This window comes from Oncorhynchus clarkii, chromosome 17 (assembly GCF_045791955.1).
Source record: "Oncorhynchus clarkii lewisi isolate Uvic-CL-2024 chromosome 17, UVic_Ocla_1.0, whole genome shotgun sequence".
NCBI lineage: Eukaryota > Metazoa > Chordata > Actinopteri > Salmoniformes > Salmonidae > Oncorhynchus > Oncorhynchus clarkii.
The window spans coordinates 33,946,981-33,962,066 of NC_092163.1; positions in this window are offsets into that span (position 1 = coordinate 33,946,981).

A 15,086-nucleotide genomic window follows, 5' to 3' on the forward strand; every position below is an offset into this window, starting at 1 on the left:
AGTCTAAGCTCTATTTTATCCATAGTTTTCCACCATTTCAGTCCCCTTCACCGTAGAAACGGCCAACAGAACCGGAGGAACCTTTACCGTCCAAGCCACCAACGATCGCAGATTCACTTCTTCCTTCTCTGCTAACATCTCCATGGTAACTGGGGGTGGTGAGCCTCATGGCACCCGCTAGCACCCCGTCAGGAACAGGTAACCCTGTCCGTTGTCAGCAAAGTAAGGGTCTTGTTTCAAAACTCTAAAATTGCCTCCTTTTCTCATATCCTCTCTCCCTCACAGCCACTGATTGAAAAATAATTGGTTGCTGTAAGCTACCAGTTGTTATCAGCTACGTCAGTTATCTGACTAAGCTCTCTTGCACTATCTATACCCTCTCCCTTCCTCCCTCCAGGTGACAGATTTTACCACTCTCCAGTGTGGGCTACCAGGAGTCTCCTCCAAAGGGCCAGGATTCTGGTCTAGAAGCACGGTTTTGAATGCTCCTACAGTTTTGTTTCGGTACTGCAGTTTATCAGATACTCGACTCAGAAAAACATTTTCGTACACGGCCACCTGGGAAAGTCAGATTAGAAAATTCCTAATAAGACATTTTATTCATCACCTTTGTGCACAAAAAAATCCATTGAATTGTTCAAATAATTGTAGCTGAGGCTGATTTAAAAAAAACATGATATGTTCATCCAATGTCTGCCATGTTTTTGGATGACGTAATGATCTCGTTGCTGCTCAAATCAAATCAAATTGTATTGGTCACATACACATATTTACCAGATGTCATTGTAGCGAAATGCCGTGCAGTGTGCCCCCGATAAATGAGTTGGGCAGACCGTACCACCCTCTGGAGAGCCTCGCTCTGCCCCCTATACCCACTGAGTGCTAGTGAGCATGTGATGTTGGGCTGAGTAAACCGGATGCAACCCAGATACAGACGTCCATGAATCTGCGTATGTGAACATGAATACCTTGAAAACAACAACATCTTGGACACAGTCTCCAGTTTTTATTATACCTCAGTGGTCTCCTCTGACTGTCTGTTAGCATGCAGCTCCTCAAACTGTTGTTATTATACCTCAGTGGTCTCCTCTGACTGTCTGTTAGCATGCAGCTCCTCAAAATGTTGTTATTATACCTCAGTGGTCTCCTCTGACTGTCTGTTAGCATGCAGCTCCTCAAACTGTTGTTATTATACCTCAGTGGTCTCCTCTGACTGCCTGTTAGCATGCAGCTCCTAAAACTGTTGTTATTATACCTCAGTGGTCTCCTCTGACTGTCTGTTAGCATGAAGCTCCTCAAACTGTTGTTATTATACCTCAGTGGTCTCCCCTGACTGCCCGTTAACATGCAGCTCCTCAAACTGTTGTTATTATACATCAGTGGTCTCCTCTGACTGTCTGTTAGCATGCAGCTCCTCAAACTGTTGTTATTATATCTCAGTGGTCTCCTCTGACTGTCCGTTAGCATGAAGCTCCTCAAACTGTTGTTATTATACCTCAGTGGTCTCCCCTGACTGCCCGTTAACATGCAGCTCCTAAAACTATTCTTATTATATCTCAGTGGTCTCCTCTGACTGTCTGTTAGCATGCAGCTCCTCAAACTGTTGTTATTATATCTCAGTGGTCTCCTCTGACTGCCCGTTAACATGCAGCTCCTCAAACTGTTGTTATTATACCTCAGTGGTCTCCTCTGACTGTCTGTTAGCATGCAGCTCCTCAAACTGTTGTTATTATATCTCAGTGGTCTCCCCTGACTGTCCGTTAGCATGCAGCTCCTCAAACTATTGTTATTGTACCTCAGTGGTTTCCTCTGACTGTCTGTTAGCATGCAGCTCCTCAAACTGATGTTATTATACCTCAGTGGTCTCCTCTGACTGTCTGTTAGCATGCAGCTCCTCAAACTGGCAGCTCTCTGCCAACCTCACTGACTGTGTCAAAGGGACAGGAATCATCTGCATCAGCCTATACCAGGGCAATGGGACCCTCAACACATCTAGGGCAGTGGGCCCCAGGTCCAAGAATGTGACCAGGTTGGACTACAGCTTCACCTGCTGTTCAAAGTAGGTAGAGCTGGTGGTAGTGGACAGGTCAGGCAACGTGGGTGTGTGTCTGGGCTTAGTGAAGGACTCTGTGGGGGTGGTTGTGAGCTCTACAGCCCAGGGCCTGGTTTCCCAAAAGCATCTTAAGTCTAAGTCCATCGTTTCAACCATTGGATCCTACTGTTCTCAGATGAATTTAGCCTTAAAATGCTATTGGGAAACCGGGCCCAGGTCTCTATAACCAACACTACAGCTGTACCTGTAGTTAGTACTACATCCACCCAGGTCTCTATCACCAACACTACAGCTGTACCTGTAGTTAGTACTACATCCACCCAGGTCTCTGTCACCAACACTACAGCTGTACCTGTAGTTAGTACTACATCCACCCAGGTCTCTGTCACCAACACTACAGCTGTACCTGTAGTTAGTACTACATCCACCCAGGTCTCTGTCACCAACACTACAGCTGTACATGTAGTTAGTACTACATCCGCCCAGGTCTCTGTCACCAACACTACAGCTGTACCTGTAGTTAGTACTACATCGACCCAGGTCTCTGTCACCAACACTACAGCTGTACCTGTAGTTAGTACTACATCCACCCAGGTCTCTGTCACCAACACTACAGCTGTACCTGTAGTTAGTACTACATCCACCCAGGTCTCTGTCACCAACACTACAGCTGTACCTGTAGTTAGTACTACATCCACCCAGGTCTCTGTCACCAACACTACAGCTGTATATGTAGTTAGTACTACATCCACCCAGGTCTCTGTCACCAACACTACAGCTGTACCTGTAGTTAGTACTACATCCACCCAGGTCTCTGTCACCAACACTACAGCTGTACCTGTAGTTAGTACTACATCCACCCAGGTCTCTGTAACCAACACTACAGCTGTACCTGTAGTTAGTACTACATCCACCCAGGTCTCTGTCACCAACACTACAGCTGTACATGTAGTTAGTACTACATCCACCCAGGTCTCTGTCACCAACACTACAGCTGTACCTGTAGTTAGTACTACATCCACCCAGGTCTCTGTCACCAACACTACAGCTGTACCTGTAGTTAGTACTACATCCACCCAGGTCTCTGTCACCAACACTACAGCTGTACCTGTAGTTAGTACTACATCCACCCAGGTCTCTGTCACCAACACTACAGCTGTACCTGTAGTTAGTACTACATCCACCCAGGTCTCTGTCACCAACACTACAGCTGTACCTGTAGTTAGTACTACATCCACCCAGGTCTCTGTCACCAACACTACAGCTGTACCTGTAGTTAGTACTACATCCACCCAGGTCTCTGTCACCAACACTACGTCCACCAGAGGGCCACCTTTGACTCTGTCCCTGTATCTAATGATCTGTGTGATGCTTTCTCTCCTCCTGTGGAATAGAGTAGAGCTGTAGAGTTGTATAATAGTTCATGTAGGTAGAAGTCATGTTGAACAGTGGAGTCAGTGCAGAGAGAGTTGTGTCATTAGATGTAACCAGTATGTATATGTGATGTTGTACTGAAAGACAGGGTGGAAATATGAACTTTTTGTCATAAAACGTGAATTTGTGAAATTATTTTTTCTTTTCTCTTAAATCTGTCAAACTGAAAATATGGATATTTTCAGAACTTCTGCTTTTTCATTCTGAGTAACTCTTCACAGACAGCACAGGTTAGAAAGATCCCTGAAGTTTCCCCTAGGTACAGATCTAGGATCAGGTCTTTCTCCCCCAATCCTGACCTTAACCATTTGTGGTGGAAATGCAAATCCGATCAAAGATCAGCGTCTAGGGGCAACTTCCCCCCACACCACCAGTCACAGAGTGAGATCCATAATGTGTTCTCCATTTGAAGGCTGGGGGTGCTGTAAACTCAGTCAGGATATACAGTGCCTTGCGAAAGTATTCGGCCCCCTTGAACTTTGCGACCTTTTGCCACATTTCAGGCTTCAAACATAAAGATATAAAACTGTATTTTTTTTGTGAAGAATCAACAACAAGTGGGACACAATCATGAAGTGGAACGACATTTATTGGATATTTCAAACTTTTTTAACAAATCAAAAACTGAAAAATTGGGCGTGCAAAATTATTCAGCCCCTTTACTTTCAGTGCAGCAAACTCTCTCCAGAAGTTCAGTGAGGATCTCTGAATGATCCAATGTTGACCTAAATGACTAATGATGATAAATACAATCCACCTGTGTGTAATCAAATCAAATCAAATCAAATTTATTTATATAGCCCTTCGTACATCAGCTGATATCTCAAAGTGCTGTACATAAACCCAGCCTAAAACCCCAAACAGCAAGCAATGCAGGTGTAGAAGCACGGTGGCTAGGAAAAACTCCCTAGAAAGGCCAAAACCTAGGAAGAAACCTAGAGAGGAACCAGGCTATGTGGGGTGGCCAGTCCTCTTCTGGCTGTGCCGGGTGGAGATTATAACAAAACATGGTCAAGATGTTCAAATGTTCATAAATGACCAGCATGGTCGAATAATAATAAGGCAGAATAGTTGAAACTGGAGCAGCAGCACAGTCAGGTGGACTGGGGACAGCAAGGAGTCATCATGTCAGGTATTCCTGGGGCATGGTCCTATGGCTCAGGTCCTCCGAGAGAGAGAAAGAAAGAGAGAATTAGAGAGAGCATATGTGGGATGGCCAGTCCTCTTCTGGCTGTGCCGGGTGGAGATTCAAGATCAAGTCTCCGTATAAATGCACCTGCACTGTGATAGTCTCAGAGGTCCGTTAAAAGCGCAGAGAGCATCATGAAGAACAAGGAACACACCAGGCAGGTCCGAGATACTGTTGTGAAGAAGTTTAAAGCCGGATTTGGATACAAAAAGATATATCTTTATGTTTGAAGCCTGAAATGTGGCAAAAGGTCGCAAAGTTCAAGGGGCCGAATACTTTCGCAAGGCACTGTATGTAGTGTATATGTCAATTAACAGGATCCCAATTTATTTTAGCAGATACAAAATTGTTAACCTGTGAATTCACACTGGTGGGAGTCATATCATGTATTATATTATCAAACTAAGGCTGGTGGGAGTCATATCATGTAGTATATTATCACACTAAGACTGGTGGGAGTCATATCATGTATTATATTATCACACTAAGGCTGGTGGGAGACACGTTGTGGCCAGTGTTTCTAATCCATTATGGTTGACTGATAAAGAGTTTTATTATCACACAGTATGTCAAGGTATGTTAGTAATCGTTAAGGACTGGGATGTTTTTCAGAAGAAAAAAACAAACTGATTTGAGCTCAACACAGGAAAAATCCTAGAGGAAAATCTGGTTCAGTCTGCCTTCTGCCAGACACTGGGAGATTAATTAACCTTTCAGCAGGACAATAACCTAAAACACAAGGCCAAATATACACTCGAGTTTCTTACCAAGAAATCAGTGAATGTTCCTGAGTGGCCAAGTTACAATTTTGACTTAAATCTACTTGAAAATCTATGGCAAGACCTGAAAATGGTTGTCTAGCAATGATCAACAACCAATTTGACAAACTTCAAGAATTTTGAAAAGAATAATGGTCACGTTGCACAGTCCAGGTGTGGAAAGCTCCTAGAGATTTACCAGGAAATACTCAGTTGTAATCGCAGCCAAATGTGCTCCTACAAAGTATTGACTTAGGGATGTGAATACTTATGTAAAATCTATATTATATTTCATTTTCAATACATTTGCAAACATTTCTAAAAATATGGGGTAGTTTGTGTAGTTGAGTGAGAGAAAAACATATTTACTGCATTTTAAATTCAGTCTGTATTACAACAAAATGTGTGAAAGTCTAGGGGTGTGAATTCTTTCTGAAGTCACTGTATGTTAAAATGAATGCTCTAATTGTATGTCTGCTAAATGACTAAAATGGAAATGTAATAGTAATTAATGATAAATTATGTATTGTGTAACTTTGGAGTAATTTTTATTGTAAATAAGAATAGAATACCATGATTAAAGACAATCATGAATGAATTGTGAATAATGATGAGTGAGGAAGTTACAGAGGTATAAATATCATACCCCCCAAAAATGCTAACCCCATATTATTGGTAATGGTGAGAGGTTAGCATGTCTTGGGGGTATGATATAAAATGCTAACCTCCCCTATTATTGCTAATGGTGAGAGGTTAGCATGTCTTGGGGGTATGATATGAAATGCTAACCTCCCCTATTATTGGTAATGGTGAGAGGTTATCATGTCTTGGGGGTATGATATAAAATGCTAACCTTCCCTATTATTGGTAATGGTGAGAGGTTAGCATGTCTTGGGGGTATGATCCTCTGTAACTTTCTCACTCAACATTATTTACCATTCATTAAATTAAAGGTGACATTCTGTACAGTCACCACATACAGTGCCTTGCGAAAGTATTCAGCCCCCTTGAACTTTGCGACCTTTTGCCACATTTCAGGCTTCAAACATAAAGATATAAAACTGTATTTTTTTGTGAAGAATCAACAACAAGTGGGACACAATCATGAAGTGGAACGACATTTATTGGATATTTCAAACTGTTTTAACAAATCAAAAACTGAAAAATTGGGCGTGCAAAATTATTCAGCCCCTTTACTTTCGGTGCAGCAAACTCTCTCCAGAAGTTCAGTGAGGATCTCTGAATGATCCAATGTTGACCTAAATGACTAATGATGATAAATACAATCCACCTGTGTGTAATCAAGTCTCCGTATAAATGCACCTGCACTGTGATAGTCTCAGAGGTCCGTTAAAAGCGCAGAGAGCATCATGAAGAACAAGGAACACACCAGGCAGGTCCGAGATACTGTTGTGAAGAAGTTTAAAGCCGGATTTGGATACAAAAATATTTCCCAAGCTTTAAACATCCCAAGGAGCACTGTGCAAGCGATAATATTGAAATGGAAGGAGTATCAGACCACTGCAAATCTACCAAGACCTGGCCGTCCCTCTAAACTTTCAGCTCATACAAGGAGAAGACTGATCAGAGATGCAGCCAAGAGGCCCATGATCACTCTGGATGAACTGCAGAGATCTACAGCTGAGGTGGGAGACTCTGTCCATAGGACAACAATCAGTCGTATATTGCACAAATCTGGCCTTTATGGAAGAGTGGCAAGAAGAAAGCCATTTCTTAAAGATATCCATAAAAAGTGTTGTTTAAAGTTTGCCACAAGCCACCTGGGAGACACACCAAACATGTGGAAGAAGGTGCTCTGGTCAGATGAAACCAAAATGTAACTTTTTGGCAACAATGCAACACAGCTCATCACCCTGAACACACCATCCCCACTGTCAAACATGGTGGTGGCAGCATCATGGTTTGGGCCTGCTTTTCTTCAGCAGGGACAGGGAAGATGGTTAAAATTGATGGGAAGATGGATGGAGCCAAATACAGGACCATTCTGGAAGAAAACCTGATGGAGTCTGCAAAAGACCTGAGACTGGGACGGAGATTTGTCTTCCAACAAGACAATGATCCAAAACATAAAGCAAAATCTACAATGGAATGGTTCAAAAATAAACATATCCAGGTGTTAGAATGGCCAAGTCAAAGTCCAGACCTGAATCCAATCGAGAATCTGTGGAAAGAACTGAAAACTGCTGTTCACAAATGCTCTCCATCCAACCTCACTGAGCTTAAGCTGTTTTGCAAGGAGGAATGGGAAAAAATGTCAGTCTCTCGATGTGCAAAACTGATAGAGACATACCCCAAGCGACTTACAGCTGTAATCGCAGCAAAAGGTGGCGCTACAAAGTATTAACTTAAGGGGGCTGAATAATTTTGCACGCCCAATTTTTCAGTTTTTGATTTGTTAAAAAAGTTTGAAATATCCAATAAATGTCGTTCCACGTCATGATTGTGTCCCACTTGTTGTTGATTCTTCACAAAAAAATACAGTTTTATATCTTTATGTTTGAAGCCTGAAATGTGGCAAAAGGTCGCAAAGTTCAAGGGGGCTGAATACTTTCGCAAGGCACTGTATGAAACATTTGATCTCCAATCCAAAACGCTGGCGTATAGAGCCAAATGAAAAGTTGTAGCTTCACTGTCCAAATAAATACGTAAGGGAGTGTACGTGAGATAAGAAAAGACAGTATGTCACGTCACACCACCTTTAATAGTGACAGGTCACAATGGTACAGTAAGGGTGTGGCGTCATTGTAAACATCGTTGATATTAAGCATCTCAATCACATCATTGAGGCAAGTTTGAGGGTGTTGGGGCTGGGTCTTGTTCTGCCCATGTTGAGACTGGGCCTGGTTCTTCCCATGTTGAGGCTGGGCTGGGTGTGTTGATGTTGGGCCCAGTGCTGCCCCTGTTGTGGCTGGGCTCGGGGTTGTTGATGTTGGGCCAAGTGATACCCCTTTCGAGGCAGGTGTGTGAGTGTTGAGGCTGGGCTGGGGGTTTTGAGGCTGGGCCTGGTACCACCCCTGTTGAGACAGGTCTGAGTGTTTGGAGGCTGGTCCAGGTGCTGCCCCTGTTTAGGCTGGGGCTGATGCTGGTGGCCCTGTTAGGCCCTGTGTGCTGGGGCCTCCCGCTCTATTGCCCTGTAGGGTGAAAGGAACCGTACACATAAATAGCAACACAAGAATATAGATGGCGAGAGTAAGCAGTACCTGAACATATAGAAGAGCATGTAGGCACTCCGGGCTCTGGTCCTCAGCACAGTGGCTTCATTGGACATTGACACCTGGCTGTCGTTACAGCAGAACCAGTTTCCACTGGCATGCAATATGTCACTAATGTAGTGCCCTGTGGAACAAGGAAGACAGACTAGAGGTCAAGGGTCTGGCTATTGTGGGTAATAGAGTGTTTCGTAACAGTTAAACAGTTCATTTGGGAGGTATTTTATCTGTTACATGTGTCAAGTTTTGAAATCAGAGATAAACAAATACACATGACATTAAATTAGGCATGTCTCTCCATTCTTTTGAATTAAATTGAGCAAACTCTAAACATATTGCAGTGCTTGTTGGGATGACACTTCACTCTGAAGCCTGCAGCCTTGCTCTCTTGGCCGAAATGGCTGTTGGAGGGTCTAATTATCCCCTAAAACAGGGTTCCACAAATGGCGGCCCAAGGGACAAATTTGGCCCAAGGATGATTTTATTTGGCCCCCTATGTTTTCTGACCAAATAAAAGGTAATTGTTAAAAGACTGTAAAAACACCAGCAAATCAGCTCCAAGTGATTTTCATTTTGGAAATCTGTTTCAAAGTATTCCCACGCACAATAAAGAGATATATGTGGCTGTACACAAATGTAAGCAAGGTTTGAAATGAGTCAAATATTATATCTATTTGGCCTTCCTACGGTATATTTGCAGTCTACAAATTATTTGTAATTTTGTTCCACACCCCTTCCCATCTGGCTAAGAAAGAAAATGGACCCGAGGCTGAATCTAGTTGATGATCCCTGGCCTTCACCCTCGATAATTTTCACTCCCTCAGCTTTGGGATGCTTGTGTATACGGCAGAGGCACACGTGAACATGCAAATTGAGAGCCAAGGAGAAGGGAGTGATTTGGAATTCAGCTGATGTCATATGTATTGTGCATCTGCATGTGTGTGTTTGATGGTATTTACTTACCGGAGTTTGCGGAGCCTCCCAAATGAGAGACTACGCCAGTGAGCTGGTAGTAACCATTCACTGACTGTACTGGCTTCTGTAAGAAAACACATGTGATCATAGGATTCTCATTTCCTCTACAGTCCACCACACTGTCTACAGTCTACTACAGTACTAGTCTACTACAGGTCTACTACATCGTGTACTCTTCATAACTATCTCAGTGTTCTGTCATAACTTATTTTTCACTGGTTTCTCTCTCTCTCTCTCTCTCTCTCTCTCTCTCTCTCTCTCTCCTCACCACTGAGGCTGTCAGCAGCACTTTCCTTGGTTCCTGCTCATTTGAATCTGAGGGATCAAATATACATATAAGGAGCTGTGAAAACGTGGTCACTTGTCTGAAGGTCACTTGTCTGAGAAACATTTTAAATTGCAGCTTCCAGATTCTCTGTCAGCAGGCCCGTTTTGGGAGTGGGTGGTTTGTGTGGTGTTGGAGCAAGAATAGTGTTATGGTGCCATGACCTACCTGAACAGCAGAGGGCGCTGTCTTTGGCTTCTCCAGGTGGGCTGAAGACTTGGCTGGCGAGGGTCTGGGGGATGGACCCCTTGATGCTGGGGGCCTGGTTGGTGAGGGCCTGTGGGCTGGCACTGTGCAGGTGTGGCACCATGTCCCCACAGAGGGTGGAGAGCCTCAGCTCCGAAGGAAACAAAAGAGGAGCCTCCAGCTTCTCCAACCCCCCAGGTCCTCCAAACCTCTTCAGATGCAGAACCAGCACACTGCCCAGAAACAGAGAGGAAGAGAGATGAACAGACAGACAATGAAACCAGTCAACAAAATAACAGATGAGTGAAATTTTTTTGGCGGTGCTCACCTCTAAGTCCTACAACCTGCTCAGGAAGGTAACTACTCCTAAAGGCTCAGGACATTAAACACTGCTAGTACTATGAGAGGTTATAAAGGGACAACTCACAGAGGCAGTGTGTGGAACTGCTCCACCTTTGAGGCGTGGAGGCCTTTACAGCCCTCACATGTGAATTCAACCTGTTCACTCTGGTTAGAAACAAAAGCATTACATAATGAATGATACCACTACAATAATAAGATAGCGTATTCTGAGGCAGTGGGCAGCTTGCCCTGGGTGTTAGTCTCTACATGCAGGGCTGAGCCCTAAGTGCTGACTTTGAAAGTGAGTGCTAGGCTGTTCAGCAAGGTGCGCTCAGGGCTGATGTCCAATGAGAGGTGGTTGTAGTCCTCTCTGGTTGCCGACTCGCGCCCACAGCTTCAGAAGCAGGACAAAGAGAAGAAAAATGCATCAAGTCTGTTTCTGTTTCAGGTCTCTACAATGTTTCTGTTATGCCATGTGTTTTGTAATATTAATATATACTGTATATATATATATATATATATATATATATAGAAAGATCATGTTCTCAGAAGATACATAACAACCAATGGGAGCTCTTACCTGGTACATTTGCGCACCGACACAAGCTGGAACTCCAGCTGGGAAACAGGGCAGGTATAGTTCATCCCGAGTGTCTTCAGAATCATGCCCTCCTCCTTCAGCTGGCACAGCATATTGACGAGTAACTCGTGTGCGTCCTATGATGAGGAAGAGAAAGAAACACACCAAGATAAAAGCAAATTAAAAAGAGAAAATGAACCCTTGCAAGAAGAGCACTCATACACAAGAGAGTAGTGCCTCAGTTACCTGTTGCGTGTCCCCCAGATACTTCAAATCGTATCCCGACAAGGAGTACTTGACCTTCCACATGAGGTCTGCTTTTGAGGTCTGGTTTGCCACACTGTCAGGTAGACCTGAACGGTGCACATCAGACAGACACCTGTAGGGGAGACAGAGAGTAAATTAGCAGCTGACTGGATGGTGTCAACCTACTGGCTTACGCCTGAAGAGGCAGATGAGTAAATACAAATATGTTTTATCTAGTGGCACCCCATCATTAGAAATTATTCATTCGAGTCGATGCAATTTCACCTTTGAGGACGGACAATGAAGCCAAACAACAAAAATGTATTGTTTATCCTCCTAAGATATTTGGTTTGGATACTGCTCTCAATTCCAGAGCATTTAAAAAAACTACCAAATTTCCCACGGTAAGGTGGAATGTTCAGTCAATGAGCATTATGGGTCATGTAGTCATTCTACACTTTCGAAATTGGCCTACAAAATGCCAACATCATAATCAGTGTGTCATTGTTGTTCCTCTTGGTTATGAAGATTCCAAAAACAAAAAGAAACTGGAAAATAAACCATAAATACAATACACAGCAAAATATGAAGTGGTTAAGGTTAGGAAAAGGGTTAGGATTAGTGAAAGTGCTATCTTAACCTGCTACGATAATCCCTTTCTGTAGAAGTGGCGTGAAAAGAGTGTCCCTTCTTTAATTCATGACCACAATTAATGGGTGTGTGGGGTGAGTGTCTGCTTTTGAGCCTTCCCTTACCTGAGCAGGTTGGAGAAGGGTGAGGAGCTCCAGAGTTGTTCCTGGTGCAGGATTTCCTTTGAGAAGGACGGCAGGACCAGGAGGCACTGCAGGGTGGCGTTAAGGAAGCAAGTGTTGCCAATGTTAGGCAACCTGTGAAGAAGAAGCAGTCATCAGTACACACATAGAGATTAATCATAACCTTCACATCTCTATAAAGTGATGATAATGGCAGGGGATAAGGGATACATTATATTTAACACAAAGAAGTGGATGTCCTTTAGACCAAGATTGACATAATTCATGGGTTTATAAATATCTAATAAAACAGACATGCTCGATAGTAAGCCTTATCCCCATAGTATATCAGACACTGATCTCTAAACAGTAAATAACTTATATTCAATGCATTTGCAGTGTGTTGTGGTTTACCCAAGAAGTTCCATGTTGACCAGTTCCCCCCGTTCTCCTCTGGCCCCCTGGGTCTCTTCTCTTCTCTTCTTTTTTTGTATGTTGTTTCATTAAACGTACGACCACAATAAAGGCATTTTAAGTGCCTTCATCTTCATCTTCATAGTTTTTTGATAGCTTCCATGTTGTTTTTGGTTTGGTTATCGGTTTATTTAAATGCTAAATGCTTTTTCTCTTATTCACCAGCAGATGGACAAAGGGTTGGTTTAAAAGAATGTGAACAGGTGGTAGAGATTTAGCCTAAACCACAAACAACAATCCAGATTGGTTAGGGACAGTTTTCCGTATTCAATCTTGCCCTGAGGGCAGCTCTGTCTCAAGGACATAAGGAATGTGATTGGTTCAATTATAGCTCAATGGTCAGTGGGCAGAGCTTACAGTGCCCATTGCGTGTTAAATACACTTGCTAGGTGATAAATTGGTGTTGAATGGAAGGCGCAACACAAGGTTGCTGGCATGAATTTTGTTTTCTAACCTCACTCCAACCCCTAAACAATTCTTCTTACCTAAACTTAACCCAACCCTAGCTAGAGTCCCAGGTCTGTTTAGTGCTGTCTTGTCAACTCCTACTAGCTATAGTCCCAGGTCTGTTTAGTGCTGTCTTGTCAACTCCTACTAGCTAGAGTCCCAGGTCTGTTTAGTGCTGTCTTGTCAACTCCTACTAGCTATAGTCCCAGGTCTGTTTAGTGCTGTCTTGTCAACTCCTACTAGCTAGAGTCCCAGGTCTGTTTAGTGCTGTCTTGCCAACTCCTACTAGCTAGAGTCCCAGGTCTGTTTAGTGCTGTCTTGCCAACTCCTACTAGCTAGAGTCCCAGGTCTGTTTAGTGCTGTCTTGTCAACTCCTACTAGCTAGAGTCCCAGGTCTGTTTAGTGCTGTCTTGTCAACTCCTACTAGCTAGAGTCCCAGGTCTGTTTAGTGCTGTCTTGCCAACTCCTACTAGCTAGAGTCCCAGGTCTGTTTAGTGCTGTCTTGCAAACTCCTACTAGCTAGAGTCCCAGGTCTGGTAAGTGCTGTCTTGCCAACTCCTACTAGCTAGAGTCCCAGGTCTGTTTAGTGCTGTCTTGCCAACTCCTACTAGCTAGAGTCCCAGGTCTGTTTAGTGCTGTCTTGCCAACTCCTACTAGCTAGAGTCCCAGGTCTGTTTAGTGATGTCTTGTCAACTCCTACTAGCTAGAGTCCCAGGTCTGTTTAGTGCTGTCTTGTCAACTCCTACTAGCTAGAGTCCCAGGTCTGTTTAGTGCTGTCTTGCCAACTCCTACTAGCTAGAGTCCCAGGTCTGTTTAGTGCTGTCTTGTCAACTCCTACTAGCTCGAGTCCCAGGTCTGTTTAGTGCTGTCTTGCAAACTCCTACTAGCTAGAGTCCCAGGTCTGTTTAGTGCTGTCTTGCCAACTCCTACTAGCTAGAGTCCCAGGTCTGTTTAGTGCTGTCTTGTCAACTCCTACTAGCTAGAGTCCCAGGTCTGTTTAGTGCTGTCTTGCCAACTCCTACTAGCTAGAGTCCCAGGTCTGTTTAGTGCTGTCTTGCCAACTCCTCCAGTGGTTCTTCCTTAAAAAGTTGCATCATATTGCAGCACAACTTGCGGGCTGCCGCAGAATTCTATGTCACATTATTTATTATTTAAGTGTCAGACATTGTTGCCATTAACGCTCGTTAGAGCTAGTTTGACCACCAGAGAGCATTTTTGAGAAGCATTTGACCGTTTTTAATATGAAACTAATCGTTGGATAACAGATCTGCTCTCGGAACTCATTTACACACGTTACTGTGTGTGTTTCGATTCTCTCTCGCACAAACACACACATACACGCCCACCCTCTATAACCACTCTTTATATTTACAGTGGTGATGGACAGCTGGAGGCATTTCGTTGTGAATTCTGAAAACAAGCCAACCTAACTCAGAAATACATTTCACTGGTTGCCATGGTGAATAACCCAATAATAATTGGTTGGACACATGAAAGGAAACAAAGAGTTTACCGGAAACTCAAAATGAAAATACTTGCAGATCAATTCAGATCAACAAATTACAATAGTAGATCTAATTACATTTAGAGGATTCTAAATTAATATCTAATGGGCTTTTATATAATGATAATTCAGGGATAATAATACATTCATATATTTGTAGGGGTTGGGCAAATCTGGTTTTAGAGTACTTAAGCATTGAATACATTGAAGTTTGCCCATCTTGGCCTTTAGGCTACACTTTACAATAGGACTCATCTCTGACTGCCTGCAACATCTACAGTGGTACAATATAAATATATTTTTTAATGACTTTTTAAAAATGTATATGTTTATCAAGTTGTCTTGCTTTTCTCAGAGCAGCACAAAACGGTGCTGAAATAGTTGACCATACGCAGGTAGGTTTTTGCTTCAAATCCTATTGTAACAATTGGATGACATTGGGAGTTTCAGTAAGCAACAATTTGTTGCCTTCATTAGCCTACTTTATTCTTAAAATAACTCCAGCACATAAAAGAGAAAGGAGCCTTAATTAATTAAACAATAAAGTGATTTAATTCACAAATGCATTTGACTGTACTTAATATTGGCCAT